The sequence below is a fragment of the Piliocolobus tephrosceles genome, chromosome X (assembly GCF_002776525.5).
Source record: "Piliocolobus tephrosceles isolate RC106 chromosome X, ASM277652v3, whole genome shotgun sequence".
In the NCBI taxonomy this organism is placed as follows: domain Eukaryota; kingdom Metazoa; phylum Chordata; class Mammalia; order Primates; family Cercopithecidae; genus Piliocolobus; species Piliocolobus tephrosceles.
Genome location: NC_045455.1, coordinates 18,377,017 through 18,403,666, shown reverse-complemented (window position 1 = coordinate 18,403,666; position 26,650 = coordinate 18,377,017). Strand labels below are relative to the sequence as shown.

Sequence of the window (26,650 nt, the reverse complement as noted above, 5' to 3'; positions counted from 1 at the left end):
CCCATCCCAGCTCTCACAGTTGGAAGCCACTGAGATTCTTGGGCTGTTATTGATTGCAGAATAACCTTATTAAAATTGACTCAACAACTTGCATCTAGCTTTGTGCACCTGCACTTTCCCATGCAGTGAGGATTTCTCCTCACTGATTCTGGGTCTATAAATCCTCTTATTAGGATGTTGGATCTCCTGGATCATTCCTCTATATTCCTTGTCTTTCTCTTCTATTTTCTAAGTCTCAATGTTTTCGCACTTCTTTCTGTAAGATATTGTTAACTTTGTCTTCTAAACCTTCCACTGTGTTTTTATTTCTACTATGATTTTTTTAATTTCCAAGAGAGTGTTTGTGTGCCTCCTCTGAATGTTCTTTAGCTGTTCTTATCTCATAGATGCAATATTTTCTTTTATTTCTGTGAAAATATTAATTATAATTGTTAGATTCTTTTTTTCTCCCCACCTAAGGTTTTCTCCACGTTAGTTGTTACAAGTTACTTTGTTCGTTCATTTGACTTCCCTGTTGGAAATTTCTTCAACTGTTTGCCAGTCAGTTCTTCAGCATGGGCATTGAAGAATTCATTAGAAGCTCTGAGATTGTAGGTGGACTCGTCCACTGAGGCTCACAGTGGATGTCTGTAGTGAGCCGTTTTACTAGGGAAACTTCAAAGTCAGTACCTTTAAGTTGTTCCTTATGAACCTGTCCATTCTCTAGAGATGGATCTTTCAGTCAGTCTCTTGTATACAGAGTTTAGGCCGGGCTGCCAATGTTTTGTGTTTTGAGAACCAAATGTAGAAAAATGGCAAGAAGGGACCAGCCTGGACAACATGGTGAAACTCCGTCTCTACTAAAAATACAAAAATTAGCCGGGCTTGATGGTAGGCGCCTGGAATCCCAGCTATTCAGGAGGCTGAGGTAGCAGAATCACTTGAACCGGGAGGTGGAAGTTGCAGTGAACCTATATTGTGTCATTACACTCCAGTCTGGGCAACAAGAGTGAAACTCCATTTCAAATAAATGAATAAATAAAAATGTTGAGAAGGAAAGGAGAGCTGTCTTTAGCATTTTCAGTAAAATTTTCAGTTAATCACACTGCTTTAATAATGAAACTCCCTTCTTCATTTGGAACAGGTGTTCCCCAGTTCAACAACCAAAATTTCATCCACCCCAGAGAGTATACTTCCAGCTTTCTGTTCAGGTGAGGAGGGAGGATTTGCTCCCATTGAGCAGAGCTGAGTAGGAAATATGAGTGTCAAACTTCTTCTAAATGGACTTTCAACAAATCCTCCTGTTTTAGACTCATTTTTGCCACCTTCTTCTAAAGCTTCCAGGGGTCTGCTAATTGTGGCAGTTCTGCAACAAAATTTGGGTTGTTTCTTGGTTTTCCTTATTGCCAATTTAGGATCAGACCTCTCAGTTCTGTTAGGCAGCTTACCATCCATGAATGTTATTTTCAGCGTTCATAAAAGAAACGTTATGTTCTTGTTTGCCTCCTTTTTATTCTTGATGGTTTTAAGCAATAATTTTTAAGAAATCCATTTACTGTCTTTTTAATATAATTTCATGAGGAAACAAATACAAATGTGTGTGTCTCCTATCCTTAACCACCTTCTTCTCTCTTTAAAATTCTAATATAGAAAAAACAAAAACAGGCCAGGAACGGTGGCTCACGCCTGTAATCCCAGCACTTTGGGAGACTGAGGCAAGTGGATCACCTGAGGTCAGGAGTTCAAGACCAGCCTGGGAAACATGCTGAACTTCATGTCTACAAAAAAATACAAAAATTAGCCAGGCATGATGGTGAGTGCCTGTAATCCCAGCTACTCAGGAGGCTGAGGCGGGAGAATCACTTGAACCCGGGAGCCGGAAGTTGCAGTGAGCTGAGATCACACCATTGCACTCCAGCCTGGGCAACAGAGCGAGACTCTGTCTCGAAAACAACAACAACAACAAAAATAAAATTAAAAAAAACAAAATAAAAAAAAGTCTGTGGCCAGTATATATCATCTTATGGTGAAATATCATTCTATGCATCCAAAGGCAGAGTGTGTCAGCTGTAGCCATTCGTTCTAACAGGAGTGTGACATTTGTAGAGGAAAGTTTTTTGCTATTTGACTGCTATCATGGAATTGGATGTATGCTGAACTATTGACCTGTAAGATTGGTGGCAACCTGGAGACTTCCTGATTCTAGGATCTGTGCTGTGATCTGACAGCATGTTTTCTGGCTACCACAAGTAGTTGTTTCCATGCTTTGTTCAACTCTTTTTCCTTTCCCTGTGTGACTGACTGTATCTGTCTCTACAATGCCACCATATGCAAGCTGATATGGTTTGGCTGTGTCCTCACCCAATTCTCTTCTTGAATTGTAGCTCCCATAATTCCCATGTGTTGTGAGAGGGACCCTCTAGGAGATAATTGAATCATAGGGTGGTTTCCCCCATACTGTTCTTGTGGTAGTGAATAAGTCTCATGAGATTTGATGGTTTTATAAGGGGTTTCCCCTTTCACTTGGTTCTCATTCTGTCTTGCCTACCACCATGTATGATGTGCCTTTTGCCTTCCACCATGAATGTGAGGCCTCCCCAGCCATGTGGAACTGAGAATCCATTAAACCTCTTTTTCTTTATAAATTACCCAGTCTCGGGTATGTCTTTATCAGCAGTGTGAAAACGGACTAATACACAAGTGAATCATACATTTTGGTGTCAAATATTTCTTGCTTTTTCCATATAGTATAGCAAAGAAGGACATCAGCTAGAGGAAGCAAAGAACTGGATGGATGATCCAACCATCTGCCAAAAGATAAATTCAAATAAGGTATCAGTAACAAGTAAGATCAAACAGAAATAAACCAGATGATTCCTTCTCCTGAAAGACTGATAGCCCTATTGAGTAAAGCTAAGGAAAGGGAGAATGTCATGTGTGGAGCTCATGGCAGCAGAAACAAGTACAGACACCACAGCAAAGCCACTGAAGGAGATCTGACTGCATTAATGAGCCATTTTATTAAATGGGTAGTTAGCAAGAAAAAAAAAAGTTTATTCAATAAGTTGGCAACACCAAGTTAAAGAGAGGTTAAGTAGGTCATTAAGACACCCCAGTCACTAATATTTAGAGCTTGAACACAGTATGAATTGGTTGTCTATAGAGTTAAAAAAGGTGCCAAGACACATAACTGAGTGATGGTCAATCAAGGGTGTTTTGTTTCTTTCTGAAACAAAGCTGGGAACAACGTTTTTGTTGTTGTTGTTGCTGCTGTTGTTGTTTTTAATGTAGAACTGGTTGGGTCAGTAAGATATTACTGCCCTCATCCAGTATTTTTTCTAAGATTTTTGTCTTAATATCATATGGAGGCATGCTGTTTCCTATAAATTTACCTATAAATTTCTAAATGTAAAAGAAATCCTCAAAATAATCAGAAGAAAATTCAACAGATACTATTGAGATCTCTTTTTGCTCTGTTGATCAATTTATTTCTTTAGTCAGTAAGTTAGTGGTGCTTCCTTTTCCTTTGGCAGTGTTTCATCAGATCTTCTGGAATACTTCTACTTAGGAGTAAGATTTCTAACTAATTAAAGTGAATAAACACGTGTCTTTCAAAAGAATGTACTGCGTTACATAGAAAACAGGGCATGAAAGGAAATGTTAAGAACCATTAGCCTTATTAATATGTTTTTTTGTGTGTGTGCTGTGAAGGGCATTGGGAACTTCAGTCCTTTGCAGTAGAATTCTAAGCTTCTAGTAAGCCTGCCTCTAGACTGGAATAATTTAGTCACCTGACTTTCCCGTAACTCTTACTATTTTTGGCTGCATGAGGTAGTATACATGCAGAAGCGGTCCTTTTCCACTCCCCAAAAGTCTTTTGTAGGACACTGATAATCTCTTTTCTTTCCCTACTCCTCTGCATGAAGTGTGCAAAACTCTCTGGTCATATCCAGGATTTTAATACAAACAAGTAGGTTACAGTTAATATTCCAATTTTGCTTTTTTCCCAAATAATTTAGGGTCTAACGTTGTTATTTCTTGGGTTATCAGGAGATAGCTCTCCCTTAGAAACTAGCTTATTAGATGTGAACAGTTGGTACTGCTTTTTAACAATTCTGGTGAGGAAAACATTGTAAATTATCCTAGAGTCAAATGCGATCTAATTATTATAGAAGGTCACTTTTACTACTTAAAACATTGAGTTGATTATATTTAAATCAAAAAAGATATTAAAGGTGAATAAATGTCACATATTAAAACCTCAAGCCACATGCATATAAAGCTTTTTAGTGCCCACAAACACCAACCAGAAAGTGTGTGATTAGGTTCCCATTTTCATGCACTAACCACTTTGACGGGGGGAAATGGGGAGAGGGAGCAGCTTCAAAAAGTTTCCACAATGCACCATGAGTTATTTAAATCCATCTCACAGAATCCATTTCCCATGCACTGAAAGCCCTGCGACATTTCCAGAACTGCTGTTTACTTTGGGATGTAGAGATGTTAAAATTCTTTGTGTTTAAACCACAACATTTATGAGTGGCATGAGATAAAGACTCATGGCAGGTTGTAAGCGGTTGGGCAATCCCTGCCGGAAGGAAACAGGCTATTGAATTACTGGACTCAAGAGCAGGCAAATCCATCTGGGTTGGCAAACCCAGGGAAGGCTGCCAAGAAGGACTTAGAACCAGTGTTCGCCCTTCCCTGCCTGAGTATACTCATCGAAAGGACCCTGTGTATCTATCTTCATTAGGGCAAAGAGCTCAAATCCCAAATTTCATAAAGGAGAATGCTAATGCTATGGTCACAAGGTTTTACACAAAGAAAAATACCTGCTACATAGACATTCAAGGAAAACATCTTGTGTTTATCAACTACCTTGTGCTTATATTTTTTATTTTATCCATATGTTTTCCTAAAGTGTGGCCCTGAAATTCACTGATCTTTACAATACCTTATTATAATAGGAACAGTCTAAGAATTATTTTCTTTCTTTACAATTAAAAAATAAACGATGAAATTAACTTACTTAAGTTTATAGACTGAGTTCCTTCCTAGAAACATCTCTAGCCCTTCAATCGTATTACACTCCAATGAGAAGAAACTGATCTTTTTTTTTTTGAAACGGAGTCTCACTCTGTCACCCAAGCTGGAGTGCAGTGGTGCAATCTCGGCTCACTCAGCTTCCCGGGTTCAAGTGATTCTCCTGCCTCAGTCTCCCGAGTAGCTGGGACTACAGACATGTGCCACCACATCCGGCTTATTTTTTGTATTTTTAGTAAAGATGGGGTTTCACCATGTTAGCCAGGATGGTCTCGATCTCCTGACCTCATGATCTGCCCACCTCAGCCTCCCAAAGTGCTGAGATTACAGATGTGAGCCACCATACCTGGCTGATCATCTTTCTTAAATAACAAAATATGGTAGACTTTAAATTAGGATATAATGGCAGTAACATAATTTTTTATTTTGCATTTTTAAGGCCAACTTAATTTTCAAGTAAGGATTCCAATTCATTTGATTAGAGGGATGAAAGTTATACCGCTGAAAGAGAAAGAAATTGATTCATATTTTAAAGAAGTCATAGGGCATCAATTTTTCTAGTAGGCAGTCAAAAGTCATTATATCCTCGTTATTAAATTCTTATCCAGATCACAGGATGATAGGATGTAAAATTTAAATTAAAAGAAGGAAATTTTGGATGTTGATTGCTCAGTATTTCCTTTTTTTTTTTTTTTTTTTTGAGATGGAGTCTCACTCTGTCACCCAGGCTGGAGTGCAGTGGCGCAATCTTAGCTCACTGCAACGTCCACCTCCTGGGTTCAAGCGATTCTCCTGCCTCAGCCTCTCAAGTAACTGAGACTACAGGCACCCACCACCATGCCTGGCTAATTTTTTTTTTTTTTTTTTATTTTTTTTTTATAAGGGGGGGGATTATGTCGGCCAGGCTGCTCTCGAACTCCTGACCTTGTAATCCACCCATCTCAACCTCCAAAGTGCTGGGATTACAGGCATGAGCCACCGCGCCCAGCTAGTATTTATATTTTTAAAAAGATAGAGGAATAGATCTGCACTTACACATGCATTTGATTTTCCACAAAGGCACCAAAACAATCCAACAGGAATTTAAACAAATGGTGCTAAAGTAGCCAGAGAGCCATATGGAAAAATGAATCTAACCCCTGATTCATACCAAACAAACAATAGTTAGAGATGGATCACAGGTCACATAAAAAACAGCTAAAATCAAAGGGTTTTAAATGAAAATACAGGAGAATATCATCATGACTTGGGGGTAGGCAAAGGTTTCATAAGATAGGTCATAAAAGGCCAGGCGCGGTGGCTCACGCCTATAATCCCAGCACTTTGGGAGGCCAAGACGGGCGGATCACAAGGTCAGGAGATCAAGACCAGCCTGGCCAAACCCCGTCTCTATTAAAAATACAAAAAATTAACCGGGCGTGGTGGGGGGTGCCTGCAGTCCCAGCTACTTGGGAGGCTGAGGCAGGAGAATTGCTTGAACCCAGGAGGCAGGAGGCAGAGCTTGCAGTGAGCCGAGATGGCGCCACTGCACTCCAGCCTGGGGAGCAAAGTGAGACTCCATCTCAAAAAAAAAAAAAAAAAAAAAAAGATAGGTCATAGAAAAGCAATAACCATAAGAGAAAAATTTTTTTATATATTAGACTTCATCAACATTTAGAACTTCTGCTCATCAAAAGATGCCTTTGAGAAAATAGGCAAGCCACACACTGAGAGAACGCATTCACTAAGAATATATCTGATAAAGGCCTGGTATAGAAAGAGCTCCTACAATAACAAAGAAACAACTCAATAGAAAAGGAGCAAAAAATTTGGACAGGCACGTCACAAAAGAAGGTATTTGAATGGGCAATAAGCACACGAAAAAGTGCTCAACATCATGAAGTTATCAGGGAAATGAAAATTAAAATCACAATAAGATATCATTGAATACCTACAAGAATGGCTAAAATAAGAGACTGATAACATCAAACCTTGGCAAGAATGTACAGTACCTGAAAGTTTCACACATGGTTAGTGGGCATGTAAAATAGTACACTTTGAAAAATGGTCAGGTTATTTCTTATAAAACTAAACATACACTTACCCTCCCACCCAGTAATTCTGCTCCTAGATATTTACCCATGATAACATGTTCACAAAAAAACTTGTACAAGAATGTTCATAGCAGCTTTATTTGCCTAAAACCCAAAACTGGGAATAGCTCACATGTTAATCTGCAGAAAAATGGATGAACAAACTGTGATATCTTCAGATACTGGAACTCGACTCAGAGAAAAAAAAAAAAAAGAAGACATGAACTACTTATATATGCATCAACATAGATGAGTCTTAAAATATACTGAATGAAAGAAGCCTTATACAAAAGAGTACATGCTATTTGATTCTATCTAGATAAAGTTCTAGAATAGATAAAACTAGTCTACTGTGTAAAACATAAGAACAATGAGGGGAGTGGGTTCGACTGGGAAGGAGTATGAGAGAACTTTCTAGAAAGATAATAAGTGTTTGTTTCATTTACACAGATGTATGCATTTGTCAAAAGTCAGTGAATATACACTTAAGATTTTTACATTTCATTTTATGTAATTTTTACATCAAAAGAAAAATTAATTAGCTGGTGATATGCTTGCTGAAGGATTTAGGAGAAATTGTACCGAAGCCTGCAATTTATTTTAAAATATTCCAAAAAAAAAAAAAAAGCAAAAAATGATGGATAGAGGGAGGGAGGGGGGAAGAAGAGAGACAGAGAGAGCGAGAGAGCAAAGCAAATAAGATGTTTATGGTAGAATGTAGGTGTTGGGTATGATATACGGGGTGTTTACTGTAAAATTCAACATTGCTATATATTTATAAAGTTTTATGAGAAAATGTTGGGGAAAATGAAAGTAGATTTTTAGAAGAAAGAACCAGTTTTCAATAATCTTTAGATATAACACTCCCATAATACATTTGACAGAATTATTTTCCAATGGGACTATTTGATAATAAATTATCAATTTGTTCAATCCATTAAAAAAATAAATCACGCTGGTATCTTGAGTCTCTTCTAGTAAATCTATGGGTATAAGAAGGTGGAGGGGAAAACCTGTAGGTCAAATAAATTAGGAAGTATTCATTGAGCTTCTACTATCTGCCTACCCTGTGAGATACAGAGACATCCAAGACTTAGATCTTACCTGCAGGGGCCACACTCTCACTCAACAGCCATGAAGAATGAAGCAAAGGTCAGGCCTGCGGGCAATGCAGGGTAAGGATGAGGACCCACATGCTCAGCAGCACGTTCAAGGCCCCAACCCTGCTTCTCCCCTCCACTCTGATCTTCTCTCTTGCTCCCACCACAGGTCCTTCTACCCAGACTTCTGGCTCTGTCTGCCAGACTCTCCTCCCTGGCACCAGGCTTGAGTATTCTGCCTCATTCACTAAGCCTCGGCCCCCACCCATTTCTTCAGGGACGTGCTCCCTGACCCAGAGCAGAGATCACGTTCTTTGTTATACCGTTTCAGAGTACAGTAGTCCTTTATTAGAGAGCATTTGATTCAGTTTATAATTACATGGTCACCGAGGGATCGTTTGGGTAATGTGTGTCTGCCCTACTAGATTTGCAGCTCCATGAGAAAAAGAACTGTATTTCTTTTTAAATTCTCATTACATCCTCAGCAATTTAGCAGCATCTGCTATGTAGAAGGTTATATATGAAAACACACAGAAAGCATTGGGTGTTTTTTTTTTCCTTTAAATAGGAAAGAAAACAAAGAAGAAAACATGGTTATAACCATATGAAGCTACTGCCAGTAGAAAAGATTTGTTAAAATCAAAAGAGGAAAAATATTTGTAGAATTATAAAATCTTATGTGGGAAGGGATATTGTGGGTCATCTGGTCTACCTAAGCTTAACTGTACTCCTGTCAAATTTATGAATATCTTTAGTAGATATCTTTAATTATTTTACATTTTAAAAAATAACTGTTTATATCAAACTGTTAAGAATTTGAAAAACCAAATCAATTCTTCCTTTTCAGAAACTGATGATTATATAAAGCATTTAGTATAATGTATGATTCACAGTGATAGTTATAATAACTACTATTAGTAGGAGTATTACCAGGAAACCTCTAAGTTGTAGTGCATTATTTTGATAGGAACTTGGGTTTTGGATCATTTAAAAAAAAGGGGGGGGGGCATTAAATTATAACTCTGCCTCTAAATGGCAATACATCTTTGAGCAATTTGCCTAATATCTCCAAACTTCAGGGTTTTTTTTCTCTTGCCATTCAATAAACGATAGCCAATCATGGTTATAATGTAACAACAGCAGTGAGGATGAATAAGAATCTGTGTTTATTCTCAAAGCGCTCACAGCTCAGCAGGGAGGTGGATAGAAATTCCGATTCTGCGCAGTAAATGCGAGTTTTGTTTAAAAAGTAATTAAAAGGAATTCTCCAGGCTAATTAAGCAAAAAAGACATCCTGGGTGGAAGAACACTGCCATGCGGCTTGCTATGATCCAGCGGAGTATTCCAAGGTGGGGCATGGGAGGAGATGGGCTGAAGATCCTGGGATACCTTTTGTGTCATGATAAAATATGTGGATTTCATGCTGCAGGTAGTGAGGAGCCCGTGAAGGGTTTTAAAGTGGTAGAGAAACAATCAGGCTTATCTTTTAGGAAAATCAGCTGGGGAGTCGTATTAGAAGGAGTGAGCCCTGGGGCAGGAAGACCAGTCAGGCTAGTGGATGGAAGAGGTGAAGAGGGTCTGAAGTGGCAAGAGTAGTGTGGGCCTAGAGAGGTGAGAATGACTCATGGCAGTTCAGAAAGAGTGTCAACAAGATTGAGTGATGAGGAGTACAGAGGGAAGAGAGCCATCCAAGATGACTCAGGAAGACTCATAACTTGCTTGGCAGACTGAGTGGGTAGACAAATATGGTTCATGGTTCAGTGGAGAAAATACAGAAGGGAGCTGTGGGGGAGGTGGGGGTGAGAAGTTTAGTTGTAGACATAATTGAGGTCTCTATACCTGTGAGCCACCCGGAGAAAGGAGAAGATGTCCCATAGGCAGTTCCTGGAAATCAGAAGAACTGATTCTGTGTCAGAGGATCCCATTATGGAGCCACCAGTTGGTTCAGGGAAAGAGCGTGATGTGAAAAGGGATTAGCGCCAAGCATAGAATGCTGGGGATACCAGCCCATGAGGAGACATGGAGACGAATTGTGAAACAGGCAGAGAAATCTAGGCAAGAATGGGGACTATAGAAGACAAAAGAAGAAAATATTGCACAAAGAAGGAACTGAGCAGCTATGTAAAAGGTACAGAGAAAACAAGATAAAGAATGGGGTCTGTTCACTAAATCAGATAGCACAAAACCACTTGTCTCTTTTGCCTATGATGTTTCAGTGGAAAGGGAAAGATAGCAAAGATGGCAGTGGATGGAGAAGTAGATGGATGGTGGACAGAGAGACTGTGATACTGTAATAGACAAGTCTGTTGAGATGGTCAGTTAAAAAAGAAAAATGAAGAATATGTTTAAAATGTCCCCCATGATATCTTTAAATACATTTGTGCATTTTCCTAATTTGGAAAAAACAAAACAAAACAGTCCTTAATATCTGCTTCATCCAAGCAGAAAGATCACCTGAGGTCAGGAGTTCAAGACCAACGTAGCCACATGGTGAAACTCTGTCTCTACTAAAAATACAAAAATTAGCTGGACATGGTGACACACACCTGTAATCCCAGCTACTCGGGAGGCTGAGGCAGGAGAATCGCTTGAACCCTGGAGGTGGAGGTTGCAGTAAGCCGAGATCACGCCACTGTACTCCAGCCCGGGCGACAGAGCAAGACTCTGTCTCAAAAAAAGAAAAAAGAAAAATCACCCAAGGGACAATTTATCCTTACTCATACAAAACTTACAGCCTCAAGAGGAAGATGAGCTTGGACTACTGTTTTCTAGAGAAAATTGGCCCTAAAAATCATTACTTTGTAATGATTGGCACAGTTTCCCAACATATCTTGATTAAAAGAAAGTGATAGATTCCTAATTCGAGGCCCTTCATAGTGCCATCTTTGTGTCACAGTTGCAAAATCTTCACCTTCTAGTTCTGTTAATGCTGGCTTTACACCTGTTCTTTCTCGTCCTTTCCCACGGTCCTTACAATAAAACTGTTTATTTTTAAACAACTACATGCCTTTTTTAAAAAAGTTCACATTGAAATGTATTAACAATCGTTATCCGAAAGAGGGCGCAAATTTCTCATGAAATATAGTGCAGTATTTTACAACATGTCTTTGCTGCTAGTGGTATTTAAATTTCACAGCTGCGGTAATTTAATGCAGAAGCACTATTCCTGCGGCATGTGCATGTGAATTCCGTTCTGTTGTGTGTGTGCTAATTAAGAGCTTTTTGCTTCTTCAGAGGAGTTTCAGAGAAGAGCTAAGCCTTGCTGAAGTTAAGAAGTAAGTTGAAGCTAACATTTTTCTATTCTGGGTAGCCAAATCAAATTAAGATAGAATATTTTAAAATTAAACATTAAGTGGGTGGGGAAAAAAAAAACCTCTCTGTTTACAATCTTCTAATTTTAGGATGTATTTCCATTCTACCACAGATTAAAGAATGCCTAATGAAGTTAATATAATTCAGACTTTGTGTGGGGTTGGTTAATAGCTAATCAGTTTCGGCAGGGGGAGTTGTTGGTTTTTTGTTTTGTTGCCAGAGCTGGAAACATTCATAATTCAATGAATGCCCAGTATGCACGGCTCTTCTTGCATACAGGAGGCAGTATGAATTGCGAACAGAGGGAATCAAGTGGATTCCAGTCTCAGCTAGTCCTTTAGCTTGAGTCCCACCATAATCTGTGTACATTTTCTGATGGGGACGATATGCCAAAGAGGTGCTGAAGTAGAATTGGGTGTCATAAATATGAACTGTGCAAATGGAAGGAAGTGCAAAGAGGAAACCATTTTTGAATGGTAGTAATGTACCACAAGTCTCTGTTACTGAACAGAAATTCATGTAACTAAATTCTGCACTTGAAATATATAGATTAGGGCATAACTTCACTCCACAGAACGGCATCTCCAAATCTGAAGTCCTGTGCTTATTCTTGCTTCTGTAACTGGCTTGGATTCCAAATTCCAGGGTTTTCATCACACCTACCTGCCTGGTAATTTGCTGGGGTGCAGTAGCCATGAACTACCCATGAGTAACAAACACTCACCTGGGTAATTCAGATTGGCTTCCAGACCCTAAAAGTGAAACCAATTATAAGTAGAGAATCCCTGAAACTTTATCTGCCAGTTGATTAGCACTGGTGGCTATCAACTAGAACCCAAAACTACATTCTCCAGTGGCAACATACAAACAGCGCTAAAGAGGGCAAATGCAGAGCTAAATTCATAGTCCCTTTTTATGTACCAGTCTAAAACGACATTGCCAAGAAGATCTGCAGAAATTTTTGATAGAGAACCAACATGACAACAAGAGCCAAGCATTATTTCCAGCTTTCATTTGATTACAAATCTGTGACCCACTGACATTTTTTTTTTTTTTTTTTTTTTTTTGAGACGAAGTCTCTCTATTGCCCAGGCTGGAGTACAGTAGCAGAATCTTGTCTCACTGCAACGTCTGCCTCCTGGGTTCAGGCGATTCTCCTGCCTCAGCCTCCAGAGTAGCTGGCACTACAGGTGCCCACCACCACGCCCAGCTAGGTTTTTTTGTATTTTTAGTTTCACTATATTGGCCAGGCTGGTCTCGAACTCCTGACCTCATGATCCACCCACCTTAGCCTCCCAAAGTGCTGGGATTACAGGTGTGAGCCACTGCACGCAGCCAACAAACTGTTTCTATGAATTACCAATGAGCATTCATACCTCTTCTCCATATATGATGATAGAGTGATATCAATTGATTCATCATATTGGTTTCCACTTGTCAGTGGCCGAACCTGCCTTCATCATGCACCCCATGCAGCTGCAAGGTCAATGTGTGTGTTCGCTCTGCAATCCTCACACTGCATCTTGGCCAGCTTCCTCCTTTCCTGACCATAAGATCTGATCTCTTCTTCTATAGGGTAGAGTCTGGATCACATTTTGTTTTCTGGATTTCTGAGGCCATGACTCCTCCTCTTCCTCTGCCTGCTTCTATAGCCAACACCATTGTTCTGCTGTACCACCTTATGGCAACAACCCTAACACCTTAGATTCCATTCCTGTAGACTCCACAGAGAAGGTGAATTTAAGTACCCAAGTTGTTTGATAATGCTGAACTTCGTAACATTTCTTTCTTTTTTTTTTTTTTTTGAGATGGAGTCTCGCTCTGTTGCTCAGGCTGCAGTGCAATGGTGCAATCTCGGCTCACTGCAACCTCCGCTCCCTGGGTTCAAGTGATTCTCCAGCCTCAACCTCCTGAGTAGCTGGGATTACAGGCACCCGCCATCATGCCCCGCTAATTTTTGTATTTTTGTAGAGATGGGGTTTCACCATGTTCGCCAGGCTGGTCTTGAACTCCTGACCTCAGGTGATCCACACACCTCTGCCTCCCAAAGTGCTAGGATTACAGGCATGAGCCACCACGCCCGGCTGAACTTTGTTACATTTCTAAAACATTTTATAGCTCTCCAAGAATAGAAACCAGATCAAATGTTTGAGGACAGCAATGTCAAAGTAGAGGGTAGAAAGGAACCAAAGTCACTGGACTCGTAAAACAACACAGAAGAAAACGTGAGGATGCTGGCATTACAACTGAATTTTGAACCTGTTTTCACCTTTAGTATTTATACTGAGACATGTGGAAATATAATATGCCTTCTCTCAAATGATCACTTTTTAGTTGGTACATGACTAAAAGGTTTGCTGTATTCATTGGAGTACAATTCGTGTTCTGAATTAATTTGCTTAGAAGATGAATCTGATTTTATAATAAAAATTTTAAAGGAGTCAATTAGAAAAGTGTAGCTAGAAGAAAGTTATTGCATTATTTAAGGGCTTGAATAATATATAAAGGTAAGTTAGTAATAAAAAGCTAACTACAAGATGGTTTTATTTCTTGTTGAAACTGTATTTTCTACCTTTCCAGAATATTGTCCTGAGAACATTTACATATTCCTTTTTTTTTTTAGAAAAACTGTTGAATAAAGAAGGCACTCATTATTTTCAGCTCCCATAGTTATAATTCTCGTTTCCATAGAAATTTGCAGCATCCCATAGAGTACAGTATTTTATTCAGCTTTCAAAAGATCATCTTGACCCTTTAACATATGTTTACTTAGGTGGCTCACTCCTGTAATACCAGGACTTTAGGAGGCCGAGGTGGGAGGATCACCTGAAGTCAGGAGTTCAAGACCAGCCTGAGCAACATGGTGAAGCCCCTTCTCTGTCAAAAATACAAAAATTAGCCTGGTGGGGTGGCATGCACCTGGAATCTCAGCTACTTGATGGGGACTGAGGCAGGAGAATCGCTTGAGCCTGGGATGTGGAGGTTTCAGTGAGCCAATATAGCACCACTATACACCAGCCTAGGCAGCAGAGCAGAGACAGGCTCTGTCTCAAAAAAGAAAAATGTTTACTTTTAAGAACTGCTCACATTAGTTACAAAAGACCACTTTTTAGTTGTTAATATGTGTTAGATAGCTAATACTTGGCATATATGCATTCTTTGAAAATATCAGACAAAAAACTAAACAAAAATTGCATGCTAGCTAGTGGCTCTGACTGGGAAATGAGAAGTAATGTTAATTCTTAACGTTGGCTACGTTTGTCACCTGTAAAATATGATCAAGCCTGTTAGTCTAACTTAATGGCTTGAGTAATTGACAGAGTGTAGTTTTATTGGGGGTTGGGGGAAGACATTGCTTTTTTCCACTGACACTGACGATACCAGTTTACTACTATGTGATACTTTTTGCTTAGAACTAGACGAGATAAGTAGTATTTTTCAAGTTTTGAGGTTTGGGTGTTTGGCTCTTGTGGATGTGTCATGTTTAATAAAGCTTGTTCACAACTACTGGCTTAGGAAGTGGCTTGCAGTTAACAAGTATCTGACTTGGAACACCGGGTGGAATGACCACGTGGCCCAGTGGCCCAGGGCCCACACTGAGAACTCAGCAGCTGTGCATGCTAAATCTGGCTCCGTCATTAACCTGCTGAGGAACCTTCTACAAATGCTTAATTCCAACCATGAAAGTAAACATAGGCACCAATGCCTGAGAATAGTTGTACAGGAAATCAGACCTTGTGCAGAAAATAAATAGAACTCGTCTGCCTTTCCTTTGTAACACTTGTTGGAGGCAGGGAGGAGTTCAGAATGACCAGGCTGTACGTTACTGTTCTTTGCTTCTAATTAAGAGGCAACTATACGCAAGTGAGCATAATTAGGAGAAACTGGGGCAGCTGGGGCAAGTATGGGCAAAACTTAAGCCAACTTTGAGAACTAAAGGGCAAATCTCTGGAGTGGTGAGAAAGATTTCTCCATGGGTCTGTCTCTTGCTAGTTGCATATGTGCACAATGACCCCATCACACTCTGCGTCTGAGCCTTCCTCTCTTTCTAGTTCTTTTCCTTGTCTCCCCTGTTCCTTCTTGTTTTTCCTTTGTTTGCGCTGTCTGAAGGGGAGGAGGAAACAATATTCTCCCATTGCATTTTTTATTTCCTTCCTCTATCACCAGAGCTAGGCAGAGCTTTTGAGACTCCTTTCGACACACTCACTTTTTTCCCCACACTCACTTTTTAGACGGGAAAAATGGGCCCAATCACATGTAAATATGAACAGCAAGGTAGTGACAGCTAGAACAGATGGCAGGTCCTTTAAATGCCAGTCCAGTGCTATTTCCATACATTGCACCCAAGTTTAATGATTAAGAACCAACAATAACACTCCCAAGGCTGAGTTGACCTTATGTTTTTCATATGTAAAAATGTATTCTATGTTTGTTACTTCACAACTGTGTTAGTCCATTTTCACATAGCTATAAATATCTGAGACTGGGTAATGTATAAAGATAAGAGGTTTAATTGCTAGATTTTGCAGGCTATACAGGAACATGATGCTGGCATCTACTTGGCTTCTGGGCAGGCCTCAGGAAACTCACAATAATTGTGGAAGATGAAGTGGAAGCTTGCATGTCACATGGGCACATGGCCAGAGCAAGAGCAAGAGAGTGAGGTGGGAGGTGCTACACACTTTTAAATGACCAGATCTCATGAGAACTCATTCACTATCACAAGAATAGCACCAAGGGGATGGTGCTAAACCATTCATGAGAAATTTACCTCCATGATCCAATCACCTCCCATCAGGCCCTACCTCCAATACTGGGAATTACAATTCTACATGAGATTTGGTGCAGACAGATCCAAACCATATCAGCAACCACAGGAGTTAGGGCAGGTGGAGAATGTGACAGCATTTAAACACTATTATTTCATCTACATGGAATTATGTGATGTAGAGTATGAATGTACATACTTTGAAATTCAATGTGATTTTGAAATATATCCACAAGTGTGGTTCATCTTTGGCCCAGTTTGGCCAGAAATAAAATACTGCACTGGAAATATGTATGCTATGTTCACTAAAAAATTTTAAAATGAGAGTTAAAGGTCATAATCATAGTTATGAACATAGAGGCCAAGGTGGGTGAATCACTTGAGGTCAGGAGTTCAAGACCAGCCTGGCCAACATGGTGAAACCCCATCTGTACTAAAAATACAAAAACTAGCTGGGCGTAGTAGCACATGCCTGTAATCACAGCTACTAGGGGGGCTAAGGCAGGAGAATCTCTTGAACCCAGGAGGCAGAGGTTGCAGTGAGCTGAGATGGTGCCACTGCACTCTAGCCTGGGCAACAGCGCTAGACTCTGTCTAAAATTAAAAAATAATAATAAATACATGTATTATATTATAAATAACAAATACAAGTTATGGCTATAGCAAAAAAAAAAAAAAAAAATCATGGTACAAACCCACATTCACATTTGTCCAGTGAGAGGTAAAGCAAACACCAGTATATACGGAAATTTAAAATCCGCCCTTTAAGCTGGGCATGGCGGCTCATGTCTGTAATCCCAACACTTCGGGAGGCCAAAGCAGGTAGATCACCTGAGGTCAGGAGTTTGAGACCAGCCTGGCCAATGTGTTGAAACCCTGTCTCTACTAAAAATATAAAAATTAGCCAAGGGTGGTGTTGCATGCCTGTAACCCCAGCTACTTGGGTGGTTGAGGCATGAGAATTGCTTGAACCTGGGAGGCAGAGGTAACAGTGAGTCGAAATCGCGCCCTTAAACTTCAGCATGGGCGACAGAGTGAGACTCTGTCTCAAAAAATAAAAAAAATAAATAAAATCCACCCTTTTGAGAAGTCTTCTGCCCTGAGAGTCAGCCAGAGCTTTTCAGGTGCTAAGTAACAAAGAATGGTGCCATTTAAAATAGGTGGAAGTGTGGAGGTACATAACACTTAGAGTTTAGCTTGATTTTCCTTAAGCCAATGAAATAAAGAGTCTTGAAAGTCAAAAGTAATTGGTTGTTAGGAAAAAGAGTATAAGAAACTGGTGAGTCTAATCTGTGAGTGAAGTTACCATACACCTATTCCAGGTAGCAAAACAGACTAAAAGAAAAAATACTGCATTTTCCAAAATTCATAAAATTTCCCAAATTCGTAAAATTTATGAATTTAGGAAAATGCAGTATGTTTTTCTATTAGTTTGTTTTTTCTATTAGTTTGTTTATGAATTAGGAAAATTCATAAATTTCATGCCTAAAATTCATATTTAGGAAAATGCAGCATGTTTTCCTATTAGTTCATATTTTCTATTAGCTCATATGTTTTTCTATTCATTTCATATTAATATTATGTGATTCCAAACTATCTGTATAAAAATTATTTAGTGATAAACATTTATATGCATATATGCAATCGATTGTAAAAGACAAAAAAAGCAATTATTTGAGGATTAATTGTTTAAAGTATAAACTGACAAAGCCTTATATTCATAAGATTTTAATTTGAAAGGATATGACATTCCTTCTTCATGTTAGAAGATTATATTCAAAAGAGCAAATAAAAATTAGACATTTACAGTTTATTTTTGAGAGTTCATGCTTAACATTCTACCAATATTAATCATATATCCTTTTTTGACTAATAAAATTAAATTCAACAACATTTAGCAAATGCCTATAGTATACTCAGTTCTATAATATCTATTCTTTAATTTGTTGAATCCTGTCAATCACATCTGGAAATTAATATGAAATAATAAAATTGTATTATTTGCTTTTCTCCTCTACAGTATATGAACTCTAGAAATTCAAGAATAAACAGAGTATCATTCAGGTTGCTTAACCAAATTTCACTGGCTGCTTTATTTAGCATGTCAAAATATCACAATATAATCTTTCATATGGCATTTTGATTGGAAATAAAACATTGCTTAACTCTATAGGATTACATATATGGATGAATTGTATGGTGGGAGGCAGCTGACACAGGGCATGGTTGTTTGTCAGAAAGATTTATGCCAGAAATCCTAGAGGTGTGGCAGTTATGATAATACAGGAAAAACATGACATCAACTTTGTTCTTTAGATCTTTTTCTTATTCTTCACAAACCCTAAATCAAACATAGAAACAGCTATTGCTTTGAACCACAAAGAGAGGTGTGTCTATTATCAGTCTGCCGTGTTATCAGCATACAATTCCATTGTGATTTCCTTTCTTTTTATGTTACTATTCAGAAGTCATGTATACAGATGACTGCATGAACCTGAATCACAAAGCCTCCTAGTAATACACTTGTAAATATTTTATTGGGAGCATAAATATATCTTTGAGGAGAACCTAGATGAAATAGGGTAGTTTTCAACATTTTTTTTTAGATGGAGTCTCGCTCTGCTGCCCAAGCTGGAGTGCAGTGGTGTGATCTCAGCTCACTGCAACCTCCATCTCCCGGGTTCAAGCAATTCTCCTGCCTTGGCCTCCCAAGTAGCTGGGATTACAGGCGTGCGCCACCACACCCAGCTAGTTTTTGTATTTTTAGTAGAGACAAGGTTTCACCGTTTTGGCCAAGCTGGTCTCAAACTCCTGACCTCAGGTGATCCACCTGCCTCAGCCTCCCAAAGTGCTGGGATTGCAGGTGTGAGCCACTGTGCCTGGCTCAACTTTTAAATATTATTCAAATCTTGCTTCTAATTCAAATTTTTCTTCAGCACCAAACTCAGATAATTTTTCAGATTTATACATTTTTGAAAAATATTAATAACATGCAAAATGTTATTCCAATTGATATACATTAAATTGTATATTTATTGAATACAATAAAGCAATTCAACTTATGCTTTATGACCTAATGTGCATTAAGAAGTCATTTTTGAGTCCAGGCACAGTGGCTCACACCTGTAATCTCAGCAGTTTGGGAGGCCAAGGCAGGCGGATCACCTGAGGTAAGGAGTTTGAGACCAGCCTGACCAACATGGAAAAACCCTGTCTCTACTAAAAATACAAAATTACCCAGGCATGGTGGCACATGCCTGTTATCCCAGCTATTCGGGAGGCAGGAGAATCGCTTGAACCCAGGAGGTGGAGGTTGCGGTGAGCCAAGATCGCGCCTTTGCACTGCAGGCTGGGCAACGAGAGCGAAACTCCGTCTCAAAAAATAAAAGAAAAAAAGAAGCCACTTCTGGGTCCCAGTTTCCTCATTTGAAAATATTGAATTAGGTAACTTTTTAAAGGTCCTTTCTAACTTCAGCATTCTAGAAATAAAAATATACCTTAGTTTGATGTTCTTTAAAATAACAATATTTTTATGGCTATTTAAAAACCATTGGTTTTTAAATGTTTTCACCAGAAAACAAAATGAACATGAGAAGGAGAGTCCACAGCACAGTAAACGATGCGCACTGCAGAACATCCCCAACTCAGGATGGCAGGGAAGAAGGGTGGACGCTCACTGGCAGAACATTCCCATTCAAGTCACTGGGCCAGCTCCGTTTGGCTGAGAGCACAGGCCAGAGCTCAAAGCACGCAGAAGACAGATTTAAGAATTCTCTAATGAACTCTTCTTACTGTGTGTGTGACCTCAAAGAAAAATGTTCCAGGCCCAAACTAACATAGTGAATGACCCTTGCTCAGGACACCATTAAACAGAATATTATTGAACTTCAATTCACCTACTGCAAGAGCTAGACATATACTGAAATGAAGTAAGGAAACTAGGCACCCTGTTCAAATACCTCGATTATACAAGCAATTTTCCTGAAAATAAAGTTAAATCAAGTTATCCAGAATTGTCTTAATGCATTTTGTGCATGTTCGTTCACACACTGTAGATACTGACTGTACTCTGTACACAAACCACAAAGAGTTGTCTTGGTGGGAGGCAACTTCTCACAAGGAGTGGAGACTCTGGAACTGAGCTGGCTACACCGAACCCTCACCTCCACCACCTTCCAGATCAAGTGCCTTAATCTCTCTGTGGTTCAGTTTCCTCTTCCGTACAATGGGAATGAAAATAGTACCCCATTGCATGGAGTTTTTATTACATAGTATCTACTGCATGGAGTTGTTAGAAGGTACAAGATCAGTGTTTATTAGATAGAAATGAGCGAATGCCTACATTTTGAAGAAAAAAAAAAACCTCTCAAAATGAAGCACTAGCTTATAGGTATGTTTTTGTCAGAACATGCGTTTTTAACCCTGAAGTGATTCATTTTAAACTTCCTCAGATTTTCCCCACAATGTGAGCCACATGGTAACTTGGGCCTTCTGACGTAGTTTGGAATAAACTTTGCACCTGCTCCATCGTGAGGACCGGGGAGAGGAGCAAGTATCTCCATTTGGTAACAGACACTAGACTGTTGCTTCCCACTTCGTACACCTAGTCACTGAGAAAACCAAGGGATACGGAAATCATTCACTCTGCCCTCCGTGTCCTCTGCTCAGCTTCTCGTCCCAGTGCGGTCTCCCTCTGATTTCCCGCTTCTTCTCTCCTTTATCTTTATTTCTTGCCCCTTGCTTTTCTCTTTGCAATTTCTGTTCCCCTTACTCTCTCTGCCTTATAATTGGTCACTTCTTTCATTTATTTTTACTTTTTGTAGAGACAGGCAGGGCTGGTCTCGAACTCCCGGCTCATACTCCTGAAGAGCTGGGACTACAGGTGGCTGGTTTTTTTTTTTTTAAAGAGATGGGGGCTCTCCCTGTGTTACTGAGGCTGGTCTGGAACTCCTGGGCTCAAGTGATCTCACTGCCTCAGCTTCTGGAGGGGCTGAGAGAGATTACAGCACCCAGCTGTTCACCCTTTTAAATTTTAACTGCCCTCCGGTTTTATTTCTCATTTTCCTTTGCAAGCCCCGCACCCCCCCACCACCTTTGCTACCCTGAACTAACCTCTGCTCTGACTTCCTGGTTTCCCTCTCTCTGCCCTCACTCTGGGCACCAGCCCCTTCCGTGTTGGCATTTGACTCCACACTTTCTGCTTTCCTACTTTGAGATTTGCAATACACTTCATCCTTACTCACTGCTGTCAGTCTGACTGATTAATACCACTTTTATGAAAAATGTAATTTTATCTCTTTAAAGAGACACAAGGAAATGAGAGGCATGAGTGAACTAAATAATATTCATTATTTACTAAGCATCTACTACATTCCTGTCCTTATATACATTCTCTCTAATCCGCACAACGCCTTTGAAAGAAGCTGTCATTTAGTCCCGCTTTACACTTGAAGAAGTGATGCTGAGTGAGATTAGCGGACCTGCCCAAGGGCATTCAGAGGTAGAATTTTATCTCACATCTTTCTGGTTACATCATCTACCCTCTGTCCACTATATCTCCCTGATTCTTAAGTGAATGAAACTACCATGCTTTATCACATGTTTCTCCTAAACAGAAGGAAAAAGTGACAATAAATCTACATGTAGAGATTTTAGATTTTCTCCATGCACTGCCTCCCACATACACATCTATATGGACACCACCTTTAAATTTAGCAAAGGAGGGAGGCAGAAAGTGAGTGGGAATAAAACAATAAAGACACCAAAGGAAAACTGCTCCTCTCCTCTCCTTAATGTTATCTGTGAATGACTGAGTTCGTCAGGAATCCTAGACTCGGGGGTTTTGGGAGTTGAAAGTGGTCTCTGATGCTATCCAAAATAACTCCGTTTTACAAATGAGGGAGCTATAACTCAGAGACATAAAATCACTTGCCCAAAACATATAGATTAACATACTGCCCCGACCTGGGTGGGAGGTTAAATTGATATTCATCAAGTGCTTATGGACAAACAAAATGTACCCAACCTGTCTACAAGCCCTGGACGGTTCTAGCATCCCAGAGTGAGAGTCATTCCAGGCTCGAAGGGTATTCCTGTTGGGGCACAAATCGTACCCCTCCCCTCAAGGGGCTCAAGAGGAGTCTAGATGATCCTAAGATAATTTAGAATTGGGAATGAGTGTATTTCAAATGAATGCATGAAAAACAAATCCACAAGGTACATGGCACTGACTTGTAATAGGCCCATAGAAACATTCTGCTGGAGTACGACTTCACAGGTTGCCAAATGACAAAATAAGGCAACTGTTTGTATAGTTATAATTTGCAAAAAAAAAAAAATTATATATATTTATATAAATGATGGTGATGCAATGGTGAGAATAAGTGTTCATTCTGTAACTATTCCTATCACTCTAGCTTTCATGCTAAGTAATTACAAATATCACTGGATTTGCATAAAGCATTAAGATAAATGAAATGTTAGGGAAAATGGAAGGAAAAAGAACACAGATATCCTCTTTTACTATCTTGGTACCGGCATTAATGTCTTATTTAACACGTTATAACAATTCTTGCCTCCTGGGCAGTTTTTTGTTTTTGTTTTTGTTTTTTTTTTTAGTTAAAAAAAACAACTGCCCAGGAGCCAAGTATCATCAGGAAATCAGTTTCTTCCCACCTGATTAGCAGCACGCCACCTCACTGGAATCTAGGAAGGAGCTAATGTATACTGAAACCAAATGTGATGCTTAGAAAATCCTTGAGCTATTGAAAGGCACACCTGTGTTGCTTGGTAGGTGTACCGAATCTCAAGTAAAGAATTTCTGCAAATCTCCTGTTTGGTTGGCTAAACTGGTTTTCACTCCTACTGAACAACCCCGGGGTGGGGGGATCCTCTATTTCTCCTTAATAACCATAATAAGCCAAAGAAATAATTTTCAATGCTAATTCTAGTGACTTAGACCTCAAAAGTGGAAAGGTTCAGAATATGTTTCAGGGCATTATATGTCTTTGGGTCAAATTTATTAATTTATAGATCAGTTAGTAGTTTTCATATTGGAAAAGATCTACAGCTTTTTGTAAAGACTAAACTGTTGTTAACTAAGACGTTACTTTGAATAATTTAGAGGAGGCAACCTTTTTTGATGTATTCTCTTTTATATTTAAATTAAGAATAGTCTGTTATGAAATTTCAGTGAACTGAATCCTAAAGAAAATAAGGAAGCATTTATCAGTCAGAAGTACTCTATAAATCGGTTTGCAGATTAACTGCAAAGGTTATTTGGGAACTGTATAATCTTAAAGCAAAACAAGCCATTTATCCATTACTTCTTTTCAAAAATCTCTATTTGGTCCATTTTTATTTTCTGAACATTCTTTTTTTAGATTATATGCTACTCCATAGTATCTTCAGAATTCTCCTGACTAAACTAGCTTGAGAAGCATAAGATAAAAGACATTCTAAAATAAAAGTGTTTGATTCATTACATAATATTATCTAGGTATTAAAGGAAGTAACATTTTTCATTCTTTGGTCAGGCACTTCATGGCCTCTAATATACAGCTTTCCACAGTAACTATGTAGTACATTCTAGGGAAGAAAAAGAAAAGAGTTTAGGGTTGTCCAGCCTCATAGAAAGGAGAAAGGAAATTTTAAAAAGTCCACAGGCATGACGACCCTAGTCTGTTTTAGCTGGCAAAGGAACTAATAGTGCTGCCATTTAAGTCTTAATTTATGGATTGTTTGTGGTGTTTCCAATCCCTTTTAAGTTGAAATTGTGTGTTGCAATCTCTACAGTAATAGAATATTTCTTTTTTCAAAGTTTTCAACAACGAGATTAATATTCTTTCTTCCTGTGATGCATACCACCATGTGTTATGCTAAATTAACTGCTTATACACGTATACACAAAGCTCACCCAGTCAGAGCCGTGGTTCTCAGCCTGAGTACACGTTAGAAGTTTTGGAAATGCTGCTACCATGGCCACCCCCAGAGATTCTGGCTTCACTGGTGTGGCGATGCAGCAGAGAGAGAAGAGTGTTCCAAGTTGGAATTTTGAATTTGTTTCCTCTGGATGCTATGTTGCAACGGTAATCTGGGTTTATGGGTTTTTAAAGTATGATAGGTAGAACTACATTATATGTTAAATAAACTTTGAAGACTGGTTTAAAACACCAAACCATTCTTCAAAGTTCTTTCTTTAAAACAAACAATGTGCCTTTGGATCCAAACACAGTGGAATTTATAGCCAACTAGGTGATAAATTAGGAAGTGCTGGAGTCTTAAAAGGTCACAGCACTACACTTGTTTTGTGTCAAAAGTAAGTCAGGGTTTTGTCTGGTAAAAACAAAGAAATAATCAATTTAGTGAGTATCTACCATAGGCAAGTCACGGTAAACAAAGGGACTATCAAACAAGGCCAGGAAATAAAGTATTAAATTTGTGTAATTTGTAATTTTAGAAAAATCAGTAAGAAGTATTATCGTTGATGGGGTTTTGTGTTTTTCAAATAGTAATTGGATCATAAATAGGCAGATTATTCAGAAAGGAATATGGCATAGAAATAATAGTGGAAATATGCTGGAGGGCAAAAAAACAGATGATAAAACACTTTGAAAAGGCAAGCCATACAAAAGCACAGAGGATGCTTTGTAGTCATTGCTCAAAGGTGACTGCTTTGCATAGCAAGGAGGATGAGAAGGAAGAGGTTAGGAAGTTACTTCTCAAACTCGGTTTTTAAGTTTAGCTTACCAGTGAACCTAACATGATACATCAGGACAAGCTGAGGTTCAGAGCAGAACAGTAGGGTAACTGTGTCTGCATCGTCACCCTTGTACCCATTCACGAAAGCGGTGGGACTGTTAAGCACAAAGAAGCCCACCACCTGCCAGCCGCTGCACGGCTGCAACAGTAGGACTTACTTTGTGTTCTCAGAGCACAGATTACAGCATTTGGATAGACATTGAAGACAGACAGATTTGGGCTTAATAGGAAGAAAAGCTTTCTTAAAAGGGCTGTCAAAACATGAAAAAACACAGTAGATATTTTGCCATGCGCTGAACTGCAGGTCCTGAAGGGTGGAGCATGGACTAAACATTATCTCTAGAAATAGACAGGATAATTGTTTTGAGTGTGGAGCGTGTCCTGCTGGTCTCCCATGGTTCTTCCAATCTAAGTTTTGATGATTCTGTGTCCAGCTTCCTCTCTTCTCCAGTCACCTTGTCGCTTCTAATTTCACTGGGCACCCATTTGGTTAAAAAAAAAAAAAAAAATGACAAAGGGAAATTAAGAAATTCTTCACATTGAACCAGTGTCTCTACCTAAAGAGAGTGACACAGAGGGTTAGTACGAGATTTATCACAGCAGACTGATTGATAGGTTTTAGACCTTTCGTTACTTTTGGCAACAAGTGAACCCTGGAAGCTCATACCAAGAACTGCAAGAACTTTTAAGTGGACAAATAATAACCCCAGTGTCTTTGTTCTCTCATTTATGCCCAGATTGGTGGCTTCAGGAGCCAGGAGTACACCCTGATCGTTATGTTTACCTTTAGACAGCAATGAAGGGATGAAGGAATGAATCAGTTTATATTTCAATTAGGCGTGAGAGGTGGAGGTGGTTTAAAAACAAAAAAAAAGTCAAGATGGCAGTTTTGACTGGGATAGCAGCATCCTTTCATAGACCTGGGCGCTGGAATGGACCTACAGGGAAAATGTGTTAAACAAATGCCCTCTGTATAGTGCATTAGTATGAGTACACCAGCAAGATAAAGATTGTCAGGATGCCCCATCTGCTGCTATCTTGACTTTAGGCCTGTGCCACGTACCTTTTTGCCAGGACTTTCCGCATACCACCAGGCCAAAAAGAACTGCAGAGTTTTGAGGGCAAGGCCGGTTTCCAGCCCAGAATCTGCACAGTGATCCCTCCTTGACAAGTCAAACAGAGTCACCCAAACAAGCGTGGCACGCAAACCTTTAGAGTTCAGCAAACCGAGGGCTGAGTTGCCAAACCGTGTCCTTTCAGGGCACGGAAAAGGCTTTTCCTGCTTTGCTTCTACAAGGTAGTCAGGAAGCCAAGCTATTTGCCTTGGGTAGGGCTGGGTCGGGGTGATGAGGTGGGGGCGCAGCAGGCTGTCCACACCCGGTGCCAGTCTGAACCTGAGCCGCTCCAACAAGCGAGCTCTTCTCCGCGGCCCTTCGGCGCGGGAGAGCGCAGGGGAGCGCAGGCCGGCCTTCCTCCCGCACGCGGGCGCTGACCGGCTGCAGGTGGAGAATCCGGTGAGCTATCGCGAGCCCTCTGAGCCCCCCACGGGCCGGGGCATGGGTGTGCCGGATCGCGCGCGCCCCCTGGCGCCGGGTCCGGTGGGCGGGGCGGTGGGC

The 26,650-nt window shown here is 39.7% G+C and overlaps 1 long non-coding RNA gene across 1 annotated transcript in view; it reads right to left on the bottom strand.

Annotated features, from left to right (window-relative positions):
* The window catches only part of LOC116418589, a 52,500-nt gene extending 44,093 nt beyond the window's left edge, over nucleotides 1-8,407 (bottom strand). The window contains exons 1-2 of the long non-coding RNA XR_004228687.1: nucleotides 8,199-8,407; nucleotides 2,691-2,786 (exon numbers count right to left, since the gene is read on the bottom strand). This is a non-coding gene — a long non-coding RNA (uncharacterized LOC116418589). The remainder of the gene's footprint in view (nucleotides 1-2,690; nucleotides 2,787-8,198) is intronic.
* Nucleotides 8,408-26,650: the final 18,243 nt, after the last annotated feature.